Source organism: Plecotus auritus (genome assembly GCF_963455305.1).
Source record: "Plecotus auritus genome assembly, chromosome: 9".
Taxonomy (NCBI): Eukaryota; Metazoa; Chordata; class Mammalia; order Chiroptera; family Vespertilionidae; genus Plecotus; species Plecotus auritus.
The window spans coordinates 37,190,340-37,203,928 of NC_137783.1; the positions used below are offsets into that span (position 1 = coordinate 37,190,340).

The 13,589-nt window shown below is 38.0% G+C and overlaps 1 pseudogene across 1 annotated transcript; it reads left to right on the forward strand.

The window, feature by feature from the left end:
- The first annotated feature begins 251 nt into the window (after positions 1 to 251).
- On the forward strand, positions 252 to 489 carry LOC308257808 (COX assembly mitochondrial protein 2 homolog; annotated as a pseudogene). The gene has a single exon. The product of its transcript is annotated as a COX assembly mitochondrial protein 2 homolog (transcript).
- Positions 490 to 13,589: the final 13,100 nt, after the last annotated feature.

Sequence of the window (13,589 nt, forward strand, 5' to 3'; positions counted from 1 at the left end):
CAATAATGTTAAGAAGGTAAACAAACAGTCATATTATACTATGTTATAACAATTATACCTTAAAAATTCTGAGTAAAGTGGGTCAGCAGTGGAGGGCATAGGAGTGTTCTCCTTGTGGAGCTGTCCCGGCTATGGCACCCTGGCCAGTGGGCCTTGGGATGAGGCGTCTTCACTAGTGAATTCCGCTTTAGCCTTTCTGGTGTGGCCGCCAGGCAGGTTGCTCTGCTGTGCTCCATCACCTTCTCCTAAAGATGCATCCTGACTTATCTCCACACTTGCACACTGAAGAATGCAACGTCTTGATTAACACTTAAGGAATTTCACAAAAATCACAGCATTCTGAAATTTTTTGGTCATTGCAATGATCTTGATCAGGAGATGAGAAAATGCCTAAAGAATGAGTACATGGGAAAGAGGACCAAGAGCAGAGAGCTTGGTAATGAGATGTGAAAAAGACTTTCTAATCCTTCAGAGGAATCTGAAACATAAATTATATCACTGGATGCCTTGGCTGAGAGAAGATCTGAAGACTCTTGGTTGATAAAACCAAAGCAGTTCTATCTCATTTGGTCTCCAGAATCTTTTGAATAGCAAGTGAATCAGGAGAAATTGAGGCATGGAGAAATACAGAAATCCTGGATTCAGAATATTTGTTGGGCAGAGCCTTTAGTACTCTGATTCCTTTACCAACACACCTGACTTTTAATATGTTTCTTTCCTTTGCCTACAACAAGTTAACATTTGAGTAATTTATCTCCCTAAATAAAATAATTGACTTAAAAAGTTTCGGAGTAGATAAGTGTGATCCACAAGAAGGCATGCTCAGTTAACTCTAAGGATAATCATGGAAGACCTGAGTTTTTTGCTAGTGTTTGCGTCAAATTCAGCTATATTGGCAACATTGTTCAGAGAAGCATTGTTTTCTAGAGGGCCTCAATGGAAGCTGGATGGGAGGTGGTTTTGTTATTATTGAATTTCATCCGTGGGCTGTATGACCATCATGACTTAATTTAGAAAAGGATAGCTCCTCACCTCTACAATTAAAGAAATCCCCCTGGGGAACAGCAGATATAATCAGATTGTCTGGAAATCAGGTGTTATATAAAAAGTTTATGGAAGGGCTATATACAGAAAGTTAAATATTGACCATTTCCCTTTGGGTAGGGGATGAGGCTCAAGGGGAACCACACAGCCACCCCCCTTCCTATTTACCTCTCTCCTTTTAGGACACACATTTGGAAGAGGAAGTGTAGATGGAAGAGCACCCAGCATTTGATGTTGCAGAACCTGTTTGGAGATAACAGCTCCAACCTTTAGTAAGATCAGCCAGGCTTTCTTTGCCTTAGGGGCCATGATGGGCTGAGATCAGAACCACCTTCCAGGGCTCCTTTGCTTCAGTCTCTGTCATGGAGATCTGCTTCCCATGTCCTTATTGTGTGATTTATTTCTAATTAGCCTCCCACCCACTTTCATGGTATGAGTCCTGGATCAAGGGTCTCATCTTCCTCTATTCTCCTGTTATTTTACTCAAAACCTTTGCCTGGAGAATGCACACCTTTCCTGTGTCTGACCAATAGGTAAGTCCATCTGAGACTGACATGCATATTTTTCATTCAACAGGTAAGAAATGTTTGTTAATCCTCTAACTGTAGTATAGGAATTAGAGATGCAGCGGTGAACAAGAAACAGGCCCTCTTCTTGAGATGCTTCCAGCCAGTCTAGGGACAAAAAAAAAAAAAAAAGGCAACCTGCCAAAAAGGCAATTATAATAGTATGTACAATCCTGGGGTAAGCATGAACATGTTCTAAGAACATATTGGAGGAACACTCATCTCATTACTGGGCTCTACCAAACAGTCAAAAGCAGAGAAACTTCCTTTGTTTCAATTTTTCAAGTCATCAACAAGCACTATATGTGACTGATGGAGGTCATCGTATTTCAGTACATCATAAATGTCTGTTCCCATGACTCCTAAACCAGTGAATATAGTATATGCAATAGTTACATACTGTAGAGGCTTCCTGGTTCACAGAGCTCTCCTAGTTCTACTTACCCTTTCTCCTTGTTATACTTGACTGGTAGCCCTGCGCATGAATCAGTGCACCAGTAGCTCTCTGTGGGGCCTGGCTGCTCCATGCCCGCTGCCCAGAGGCTCTCCATGGCCCAGAGGCCCATCCGAGGCCGGGTGCGGAATGCTTGCCTCGTCACCAGGGCAACGACGCAAGTGTTCCTCGCCCTGGCCTGGCCAGAGGCCCATCTGCGCCCGGTGCAGAACACTTGCCTCGTCGCCGCGGCAACGAAGCAAGCATTCTGCCAGGCTGCTCATGCTGCCCACTCTCAGCAGCTTCCCCCTGGGACTGGGGGATTTCGGCGGGGCTGAGAGGACTGGGCACCTCCATCTTGTGGCTATGGGTGCTACCATCTTTGTGATGGAATGATGGTTAATTTGCATATTACCCTTTTTATTAGATAGGAATATCTCAAGAATTAAAACTCCGTGGTAACAGCCAATGATACTGTCTTTCCTGAGAACTTGAAAAGGGGTGACTGGAGTCATGCAGACATGAAAGCAAGTTGGAATCTTCAAGGGCAGCCTCCAGAGAGGAGGTCCTCAGGCTTCTGCTGCTGAGACTCTCCCAATCTTAGCCCTGTTCTCGTCTTTTCTGAGATTTGTTTGTTCATTATCTTTAATTCTACAAGAAACTCACCTCTTCTTCTAATAATATTTTCAATGCTTAAATTACCAATTTTTGTGCTTGTAGTTCAATAATGCTTATGATGTGTTTGTATATTTATTTATCTGTGTAATCTAGAAAAGCATATTACTTGTGCTCAGAAAATACACACCAATTATGTTATTAACTGCAAATGCTTTGAGTAATGCATTTAACTTCCCAAAACTTTATCTCTCAGGCAATAACAGCAGAATTGATTCACCCTGGTCTCTAGCCCAAAGGTCAGCTGAAGAGAAAAATGGTATCAGGACATCTAGAGCTTTCTCTGCTCATCTCTCTGATAAGAGGCTGCCTACTCAATTTAAGAGTAAAGGATCTTTGGGAGAAGAGGACTCCATACTCATGTTTTTCCAGTCCAGTGTTTCTTAGCAAGCCAGGACTCTCACTCTTAGTTCTGAAACTAATCTAGCTCTGGTGTTAGCCTTAGCTGGTCCAGGAACTGCACTCACACTGACTTCCTGTCAGGCCAGTCAAGCTCTGTCCATTTGCTGCAAACTTCTTGTTCTCCACTTTATTTGCTGATACCTGTCTTGCATCTGTGTACATGGGTTCTTCCTATGAAATAGTGACTGTCTGTGTGGATTTTGATATGGTTTCCCTCCAAGATAATGCCTCTTAAGTCACTCTTGCACAGCAACTTTACCTAATCTAGACTATAAGATACCACACCCGAACCACAGCATAGCTCCTGGACTACCACTTATTCAGGCATATTAGTGTTTTTTATAGAAGCTATTAAGCTGGAAATTTTCTAACTATCCAAATCATTTACACCTGTCAAGTCTTCAGACTTTCTCCACCAAGGAAACTTCTGATACCACAATAGGTCATAGAGATTACACTATGTGATTTTGAAATTTATAGCATTTAAAAATGTATCAGTGGTTTCTAAAATCACAAATTTGAGGCCCTTTCTTGGTATGAAATTGTATGAGAAGATCTTCTAGAGAAAATAAATCAACATACATAGAAAAGGAAAACAAAACAAAAACAAAAACAAAGAGTGAGAGAGTAGAAGCCAGAATGGTGGATTTGGCTGAAGCTTCACTTATTTGGTGCTTCTCTTCTTTTCTGCTACAGCCTTGTGAGCTTCCTCCAGCTGAGTACCTGGAGTTACCTGAAGCACAGTTTTCAAACCACTGGTCTCAATATTATTCATTTAGCATTTAATCAGTTACTGTTTTTTGATGTTGCTTATAGTTCAGCTCTGTATTACATTTTGCATAGCTATTTAATTTTCCAATTATATGTTTTGATTTCTCCACTAGACTGTAATCTCCTTGAGAGTAGAAAGAGTATCTTGTCTTAGAGAGGAGCCAAGTCAAAATCCACATAGACTAACTCAGTGCTCAGCTTGTAAAAAGGGTGCTCTGTCCATAATTACTGATTGATTGCTGATTCTGTCTGGTTTCTAACACTCAAGAGAGGAAACCATTCAGGAACCTGGATATGAATAGGTAGTAAGTCTAAGCAGCACAAAAAATAAAGTGGCAAATTGGGCTCTTGTTCTGAAAGGTCTACATATTGACCCTATGCTGTTGATACTTCCTGAATGCCATTAGGCACAGTGATTCAGAAAGCAGTGTGTCCTTTTAATTGATGACAGCGTTTACTTAATATAACTGGATTGATATGCTCATAAAAGACTCAGTATGGCTCCACCTATTTATTCCAGGTGTGACTTTCATGTGAGCCAAGTTTCAAATCACAAAAGATTTCAAGTCCCTTCATAAAACACTGTTCAGTACCCCAGAAACCAGAAAAACATATAAAGAACAAAGCCCTCTTATTGAAGCTATCAATGTGACTAATTATATGGACAGTGAATGGGCAATATTATGTGCAACACGTCAATAGTCAGCTTTGGGTGAAGTTTTATATTCCGTTCATTGGTGTTACCATTGATTAATAGCCAGCATGACTGAAAAAATATACTTTTATCCACAGTAGTTGGCTGACTCACGTGATTGAGAATTATTTATACAACACATGCTATCTGATGATGGTTGTATTTTTCAATATGCTTTGTAATCAGAAACCACTTGTTTCTCTCAATGTGAACTACATGCTTTGTAAACAAAGAATAAGCTTACATTGTATCTACTATAGAAAGGGTTTTTAAAATTAATATATATTTTAAAGCTTGGACTTATTATTTCAATAAAGTTAAAACTAGCTTGAACAAGATCTTGAAAATATAGTAGTGAGTGATTATATAGTGACCTCCTATTGCTTAAAAATACCTTCATATTCAAAGCCTTCTTAGTACAAAGAACTGTTATCATTACAGAGGAATTACACTCTTCTGGCCTTTTGACAGAATTTTTGAATCTGATATTTACTATTAATAATATAAAGTATACATATATCCTCATCGTCTGAAGAGTGTCTCCATGTTTGTGATCTTATTCCTCTCTACAAGTATGCTAGACAAGAGAAATGCACAAAAATGCCTGTGATCCTTTTGCAGTTAGAACAGGCAAAGAACAAAGAAGTAGATGACTTGTCACAGTCACAAAAGGACTGGGTTGATATGAAGATTTCTGGTCTTCTAGTCCAGTTCCCTATCCACCACCATGGATTCCCAGTCTTGCTTTCCCACTGACATCACTCCTGACATACGAGATACACTTTCATGTATACTCATGGATCACAGCACCAGTGACTTTCATGGTGTGTGTGTGTGTGTGTGTGTGATTTCAAAGAGGGATATATCAGAGTTACTGAGTATAGTTTTAAAATGCACCAAGAAGAATTCTCCAGCTCATTGAAAGTCATGGGTAGTATTAATGCATTTTCTGTAATTTTTCTAAGTCTTTCCTTCCATCTTTCCCTGGGAGTCCAGAAATCTTTTACTTCAGAAACTAAAATGCTTCCTTATTAGACGTTATAACACTTGTTGGCTGCCTCATTTATACAGTGAAACCTTTGTAATATTGATCATTTCTGGTTTTGTTCAAAGCTAATCTGCCTGATGAAACCCAACCTCTCTCTCCTGACAGATTAAGTTTGACCTGGCTCCTATTGTATATTTCCCCACACTGTTGAAAGAACACAATGTGGTTTTATCCTGTCTTCTTCCCTTTCTGCTTGCTCCTTGGATGCCAGCTCAATCAACCAAGTATTTCCCATGTAGGAATGATGACAAAGTAGCCTAGTCTTCCTCAGGAGGTAGGCTGAAGGTGAGGGAGGATGGAGAAAAAGTGACGCTGTCCATTGTTAGGACAAAGAAATGTCCTTTTGCTCAAGACATGCCTTGATGGCATATAGAGACTTCAAAGGAATATGAACAGATCTAGGAAAGTTTAAGCAGAGCTGTGGTGTGGGGTGGTCTGGGATAGGGAGATGGGCAATATGGTGTCATATTCATTATTCTGTAGCTCCTAATATCCAGAGGAAAAAATATTTGTAAGTGTCAGAAACATTATAAAATTGTAAAAAATACATTCAATTATTTATTCATTCAACAAGTATTTGTTGAGGACTTACTAAAGTTAATAACATATACAATGTGCTGATGGTGGGCTAGGAGGTGTGTAGAAAGATTTGCATCCATTATTTTATTTAATCCTTACAACAACCTGTGAAATACATCACCATTTTGAAAGTGAGAAAGTTGAGACTCCCAGAGGAAGGGTAAAATGTGTGAGGTTGCACAGCTTGTAAATGAAAGCTGGATTTGAACACATGACTGGCCTCAGAACCTCCCGTATTTAACTACCACACTTCATTTCTAGGGGCCCCACACTGAGGATACTCTAGAATGTAAAACAGATACCTACCTTTGTGAGACTTCCCTGCTGTGAGGATGGCCCTTGTCCTGGTTACTTCAGGAATGTCCCAGTTAACATTGCAAGTCTCATATCCCAGGACACCACTCAGTCCAGGCAAACCAAAACAGCTGGTTACCAATACTACTAATGCACATCTGTATTTCTTCAGTCATGGAGAAACTTGTCACAGCTATGTCCATGGGATCGATGCTCCTTCTCCCCGGCCCCTGACATGTTCTGCAAAGCTCATACAGAAGGGGTTCAGTGGCACAGAGGAGCCCAGGACTCTTTGGAATGTACTTTTCAGCTCTCCTAGCTGCCTATGAGGATGTAAACAGCACAGAAATGTGGCTCCAGGACAGAGAAGACTGACCATGGAGAGAAGTCAGGGGAAGTATTTTTCTACTCTCTCCTTATTTTCCTCTCTCTATCTTTTGTGACATAGTACCTACTTCATTCGCCTTCTGGATATTTCTTTTAGGGAAAGATTTCACTGCTTAGTATTTGATTTTCTCTGGTGAGATAGGTGAATCCTGCTACAGCTACCTCAACATACACAGACACAAGTGTATTAAAGGAGACTCTAAACATGAATAATTTCTATGAGGCTAAAATACTTCTACTCTTGCCTAGCAGAAATTCCAGTTGCCACCGATCATTAGCTCAGGTTTAAACTGATGGAAGCTTTAAATTTTACATCTGTTTCACTTGTGATCCATTCCTTCTATCATTCATCACATACATTCCAATTGTTCTTCATTTATAGTCGGAGGTCCTCCCTACTAGACTGTAAACTCCTTGAGGGTAGGGACCACCCTGGTTTTATTTTTCACTGTTCTTTAAATTATGTGTCCAGCAAAAAGTATAATTTGGTATGCATTCAATAAAGATTTTTTTTGGCCTGGCCAGTGTGGCTCAGTCATTGAGCATTAACATATGAACCAGGAGGTCACAGTTCGATTCCTGGTGCCTGAGTTGTGGGTTTGATCCTCAGTGTAGGGCATGCAGGAGGCAACCAATCAATTGTTCTCTCTTATCATTGATGTTTCTATTTCTCTTTCCCTCTCCCTTCCTCTCTGAAATCAATAAAAAATATATTTTATAAAAACACATTTTTTTTGCATGAATGATAGATTCTGTATCAGAGACATCCTGACATTTAAGTTCAACATTTTAGGTTTGCCGTGCAAAAAGCCAAGAAGGGAAGAAATTATAAAGTAAAATGTGTGGTCCTGAGCTTTGATCTATAGTCTTTCCCAATGTGTACAAAACAAATGTGTACAATACCTTTATTGAGTGTGCATTATGTGCCAAATATGTATATATGTATGTATGTGTATATATATGTCTTTATGAAACTAGGTGAGAATTGGATGAGTTTATACATACTGGTTACGTGTAAAGATATTTATAAGCAAAGGCACATAAAGATTAGATAATTAGCCAAATATTGAGTAATAAGTGAACTGAACTTATTAATGATCAGAACTTAAACTTGGGAAACCTGGCTCCACTTTTTAACCGTTATGGAGAGCTGTTCTACCTACATACCTTGCAGCTGACTTGGTGAGTATGGCCCTGCAATCTGAATCTGGGCTGTGCACCATATTCCTTATGAGGCCAAATACCAGCAATCAAATATCAGGCCAAAATGGATGAATCAAGAGATACCCTCTTCCATCCACAAAGAACTCTATAAATATGCTTATATAATCTATTTTGTTATTGCCCACATAAAATGTATCTTGGTATCATATATTCCATATCTATCTTTTAAGAAATGAATGTTTATGCTCCAATGAAAAGCATCTAAAGCCATAGGCTTGTTGACAAGTTGCAGAAAAATGAAAGGTTGGAACCATTCAAAGATGGACAAGGAAATGAAACTGCTTATATGGGATTATTATATAGGCCCTGTGATTAAGACTTCAGTTTGAACTACATTAAATCTAAATACAAAACATGAAGGAGAGATCAAACAGTCTATTAGTTAAAAGAGCCCCCAGGTGGCCACTCCTATTCAGTTCTTCTTTGAGCTCTTGTGTACTAGCATCCTAGTTTCCTGTGGAGCTGATCCTAGCCTTGGAATCACAGGTCCCCTGTGACTTTGTGACTGATGCTGCCCTGGGACCCCAATACCCTTGGAGGAAATCATGAACTTGCCTCTTCCAACAGTCATAAAGAGCTCAAGTAATATAGCTGTGCACTAAGTGGTGGACTTATATATTTTTTAATTCCAGCCTTTTGAAGACCAAACAGAGCTTTTAGAGATGGAATTGGAAAATCCTCTGTGATGAGTCTTACTCAATAGCTGACAGTTTCATTGACTCCTTGAATCTTGGGGATACTGTATGTTTTCTTTGGAAGTAACTGAAGGAATAAGAAGAGCAACTATACCACATTAATTTTGTTGACTAATTGCTGTAATAGCAATATAAGTGGGATGTGGTACTTGATATATTGGCAAAAGGATTTTAAACGGCAAAAATTGAGCAAGGCAAAAAAGGAGTAAAATGTATTAGAATCAATATAACTTGAAACCCTAGAGGAACCACTAAAATTTTTGATTATTGGTATTTAACACTTTTTGAATATTATATATGTTCAAAATTAGATTGACATTTCACGATACTTTGACAGATTAAATATTCCTTAAAATGGTGGTATAAAGAATAAAATGAAAACTAGTCAACTAAAACTTCCCTCAAATCTTCAAAAATATGTTAAATCTCATCTAGTACTAATTGCTATAAATTTATAAATAGTTAAGAGAAAAAATTTTTTAAATGAACTGATAAATTTGGTGAATTAACACTGCTTAATTGATTTTTTAGCAAAATGAAGTTTGAAGATGAGGCTAGTTCCCAAAGTTCTCCTTTTTCCAGCTTCCATATGAAACACATCATCTCAAATGGGCATTAAATGGGTACTACTTGTATCTGGTATTACCAACCCACGAGTGGCTTAGATATCTTCCATTTTAGCCAGGCTGACAATTGTTCTTTCCTGATGTTTTCGATGAAGGGAGGATGTGGGCTCTCTTCTTTACTAAATCTTCCATGCAACTTCCCACTATGTTCTTGGCTATACTTTGTCCCTTGGATACCCTTCTTTCTCTCCAAATATTGCTTCATTTGTTATATTCTCTCTTAATCTAATTATAAATTGATTTCTTTATGCTTCCTTCTTTTCATAACCATCTGGCCATGTTCACCCATTCTTACAAACTCATTTGTTGGCACTCCATGTTCTCCCAACCATGCTTCAAGCTACTTGCTGTCCTGTTTCTCTCTGTATCTTGAATACTTTCTAATATTCACTATTCTAATTAACTACTTCTTATTAAAATCTGAACCAATTTCATTTGGCTTCAAAAACTTCACTCCAGTCCGCTGAAGTAGAGTTCTTAATATTATCAATGATTTCTTAATTTCCAAACTCTGTGACCTTTTATTGGTCAGCATGCCTAAAAGTTCTATGTAACATTTAAATCTCATTTCTTCCTCTAAGATCATTCTCTCACAGTTGCCTTGCCTTTGGTATGGCTATCCCTTCTCATTATCTTTTGTTGGATTTTCTTCCACAGTTCTCCTCTTAGTGTGGAGTTCTACACAGATGTAAGTGAGATTATTGACATTGATTTATTGATACTTAAGTTCAAATAAGGGACAGGAGTTTTTTTTTTCTATATCAAGAAGAGTACACACGCACACATACACACGCACACACACACACAGAAAGTCAAGTAAAACAAGCAAATTACTCAGAATTCTACAGAGAACTCTCTTCCTGGCCCCTGGTTACTTTAGCAGCACTAGAAAAGTAAACTGAAGTAACTATGTAATAGGTTTAGAAACACCATGGGTCCCAGAATCAAGAAAGACAGGGTAATGAGAAGTTAAGCTGTCAGTTTCTTGGAATCCACAGTGTTATGAGCTGAACTGTGTTCTCTCCACATTCATAGGTTGAAGTCCCAGTCCCCAGAATGTAACAATATTTGGAGACATAGTCTTTAAAGGGGTGATTGAGTTAAAATGAGGCTATTAGGGTGGGGCCCTAATCCAATAGGATTGATGTTCTTATAAGAAAGGGAAGAGATACTAGGGATGAGTATGCATAGGAACACCGTGTGAAGAGGCAGCAAGAGGGTGGTTAACTGCAAGCCAAAGAGAGAAGTTTCAGTAGAAATCAAATTTACTGACATTTTGATCTTGGACTTCCAGCCTCCAGAACTGTGAGAAAATAAATGTCTGTTGTTTAAATCATACAGTCTGTGGTATTTTGTTTTAGCGGACCTAGCAAACTAATTAATAGATGGAAGAAGCTTAATTCCTGGATAATCAGTGTGACACCTCAAACGAAGCTGAGAGGCTATTGTTAAACGGGATTGTACCATGATAAGGTATTCCTGCTTGGAGTAAGAAAATCCTTTCTCATGAATCTTTTTCCCAGTCAGGAGGTTGGAATTTTCTATTTCCGGAAGAAGAGTAAAGTGACGCCCTCAGTATGCTACTTGCTTCTTTAGTTGGAGCTACTAGCTATGTATAACCTTTACATAAAGATAATTCTCTGTGACAGTGATATAGCAAATTTCAAAGTTTATCACAGCAAAGAGCTAAAGAGCAAAACAAAACAAAAAATGCCTGGTGTTTGAAGAACTTACATCCCTTACTCCAGAAAAAAATTTATGCAATTTAGATGAGTTTCCTGCATCAGGATTTGTGCTAGCTTCAACAGGAGATATACTAAAATTGGAATAGGGTTTTAAATTGGTTTCATGACAAAGGCTATAAATTATACTAGGTGACTCAAATTATTCATGAGAGAGAGGAGATCCTGATTTATGCACTAGTTTTGTGTAAATTTCATTTTTGTAGCGTAAATCACTTTTCCCATTGACTCACATTACAATTTGCGATACACTTTATCTTCTTTTCTGAATAATCTTCAATTGACAGAGGCTTTTTGCACTTCCATGCAAGCATTTAATGACCTAAATGCAAACAGTTAAATGAAGCATAGCTATTTACAGAAATTGCAAGAGAACCATGTATTCATCCAATACACACAACAAATACCAACTAGTTGCCAGGGACTGTGGATTCAGAGACACGGACCCCTTAGCTTCAAGATGCTTATTTTCTTTGGTAGATTTAAAACTTACTTTGAGATGTAAAAGATCATCCCCCAAACCTAATGCCTCATAATATGCATATAATGGTGGTTCTTAAAAATTGAACTATATAACACTACAAAGAATGTGGTCATTGTTTGCTCAAATAAATTGATAAGTATTCACCAGCATTTCCATGATCATTTTATTGTTTTATTGTTTTGAAGGATTCTTAATCTGGGATCTTTAAAATGTTTTAAAAATGTTTATGCGCTTTAAACACTTTTTATGGTATCACATAGAATTCTATATAAAATCAAATGTATATGTGTACATGTGAATTTTTCTGGGGAGAGAGTTCATTACTTTCATCAATTTCTTAAATAGATCTGTGATCTTAAAAATGATTAGAATAAGAAGCAATGAGTTTATTGTCTCAGCCCAGTTTCCACAGACAGTATTCTTTTGAATCTAGCTTTTATACAAACAAGCAATTTTGAGACATAGACTGTGGTTATTAACCAGGATTCATTTCTAAACATGAAGCATTTGTTGAGCACCTAACATGTTCAGTGCATTGTAATAGGCCTTTCAGGGTCAATAAGCTATGTTGAGATAAAGCTGAAGCAGCCATGGCTGCTTCTTTCATTTTTAATTGGCTACTTGCCTTGTGGTGTGGGGATGGGTAAGGCTAGCTTAGAGGAATAGGATCAGGATGGACAGTTTCCATGAACAGCTAATGGCTCCATCAGGGACTATATAATATTTGTGCAGAAAAATCCCATTAAACATGGATGGCCAGTTCTGTAAGGGAATTTTTAAAATATTGTGCCAGCGTATAAGTAGTAAGCAAGTTATTCGTGTGAATGCTTTATTGCATGGAAAGCATTACTAACAGAGAATAGTTTCCATTTTCTATTCATGTTTTTCCTCATTATTTCTCTTGGGCTAATACTGTTTAGACACAATGAACACATTAATAGTACCCACCGTTGAATGCTCTTTAGAAAAAAACAAAGTATTTATTGATTCTTTATGGGTTTTTTATAACTAATGAAAGCTAGTTAGAATCAACAACCTTAACAATAATGTGTTGTTTTCTCCCTACTGCTAGAAAAACAGCAGGAAAACATTTTTTAAGCAACAGAGTCATGCTGCAACTTAGGCGTAAATGAGCACTTTCCAACAATAAGATCTGCTAAATTACTGCATTTATATCCTTTCCTTAATCCCTGTTATGAAGATCATACAATGAAGAATATCTCTGTATAATGAAGACTGTTGCTGACTCCATCACGATAACACAAAGCTGGATGCCATCTGTTAGAATAACGTTAGAACCTCTAATTTTACAATTGTTGGGAGCCCATCATTTCTTTTCTATTTATTTAAAATATATATTCAAGAACTTAATGCTTCAAGCTTCAGAATAAAGCTTCGGTGATATGTTCTGTGAAAACATGTCACTCACTATTTTTTTCTTTGTACCTGTCAGGCAATGCCTTTTACAAGGGAACAAAGAAAACCTCTGATATTGAATCCAAGACATTCAGAACTTAAAGAAAACAGGTTGGCAAAAATAGTCTATCAACTGTATGTATTGTGAGTTCTGGTGCATGGAGTAGGTACTTGGATGCCATTGTAACCATGGAGGGTTTTGGATTTCAGAGAATTTTTTAGGGCCGTAGCATCTTGGTCTTGATTTTTCAGGTAGTGTGAGCATTTCACCCTTGGCCATTTTCAGGCAACTGGTGACCTCAAAGGCATGACAGACAGACAGGAGCTCAGTTATCTCTGAGGACTTAGAAAAATGAAAAATATTTGTTGAGATCCAAGGGCCTTATCTTACTAGTGAGTATAGCTTCTGGCTAACAGAAACCATAGAAAGCTGATTTGTCAGCTGTCTGAAAGCAGGCTCTCTATAAAAGCTCAATTCTGTTTGGCCATTAGGCTTAAATATTTTTCAG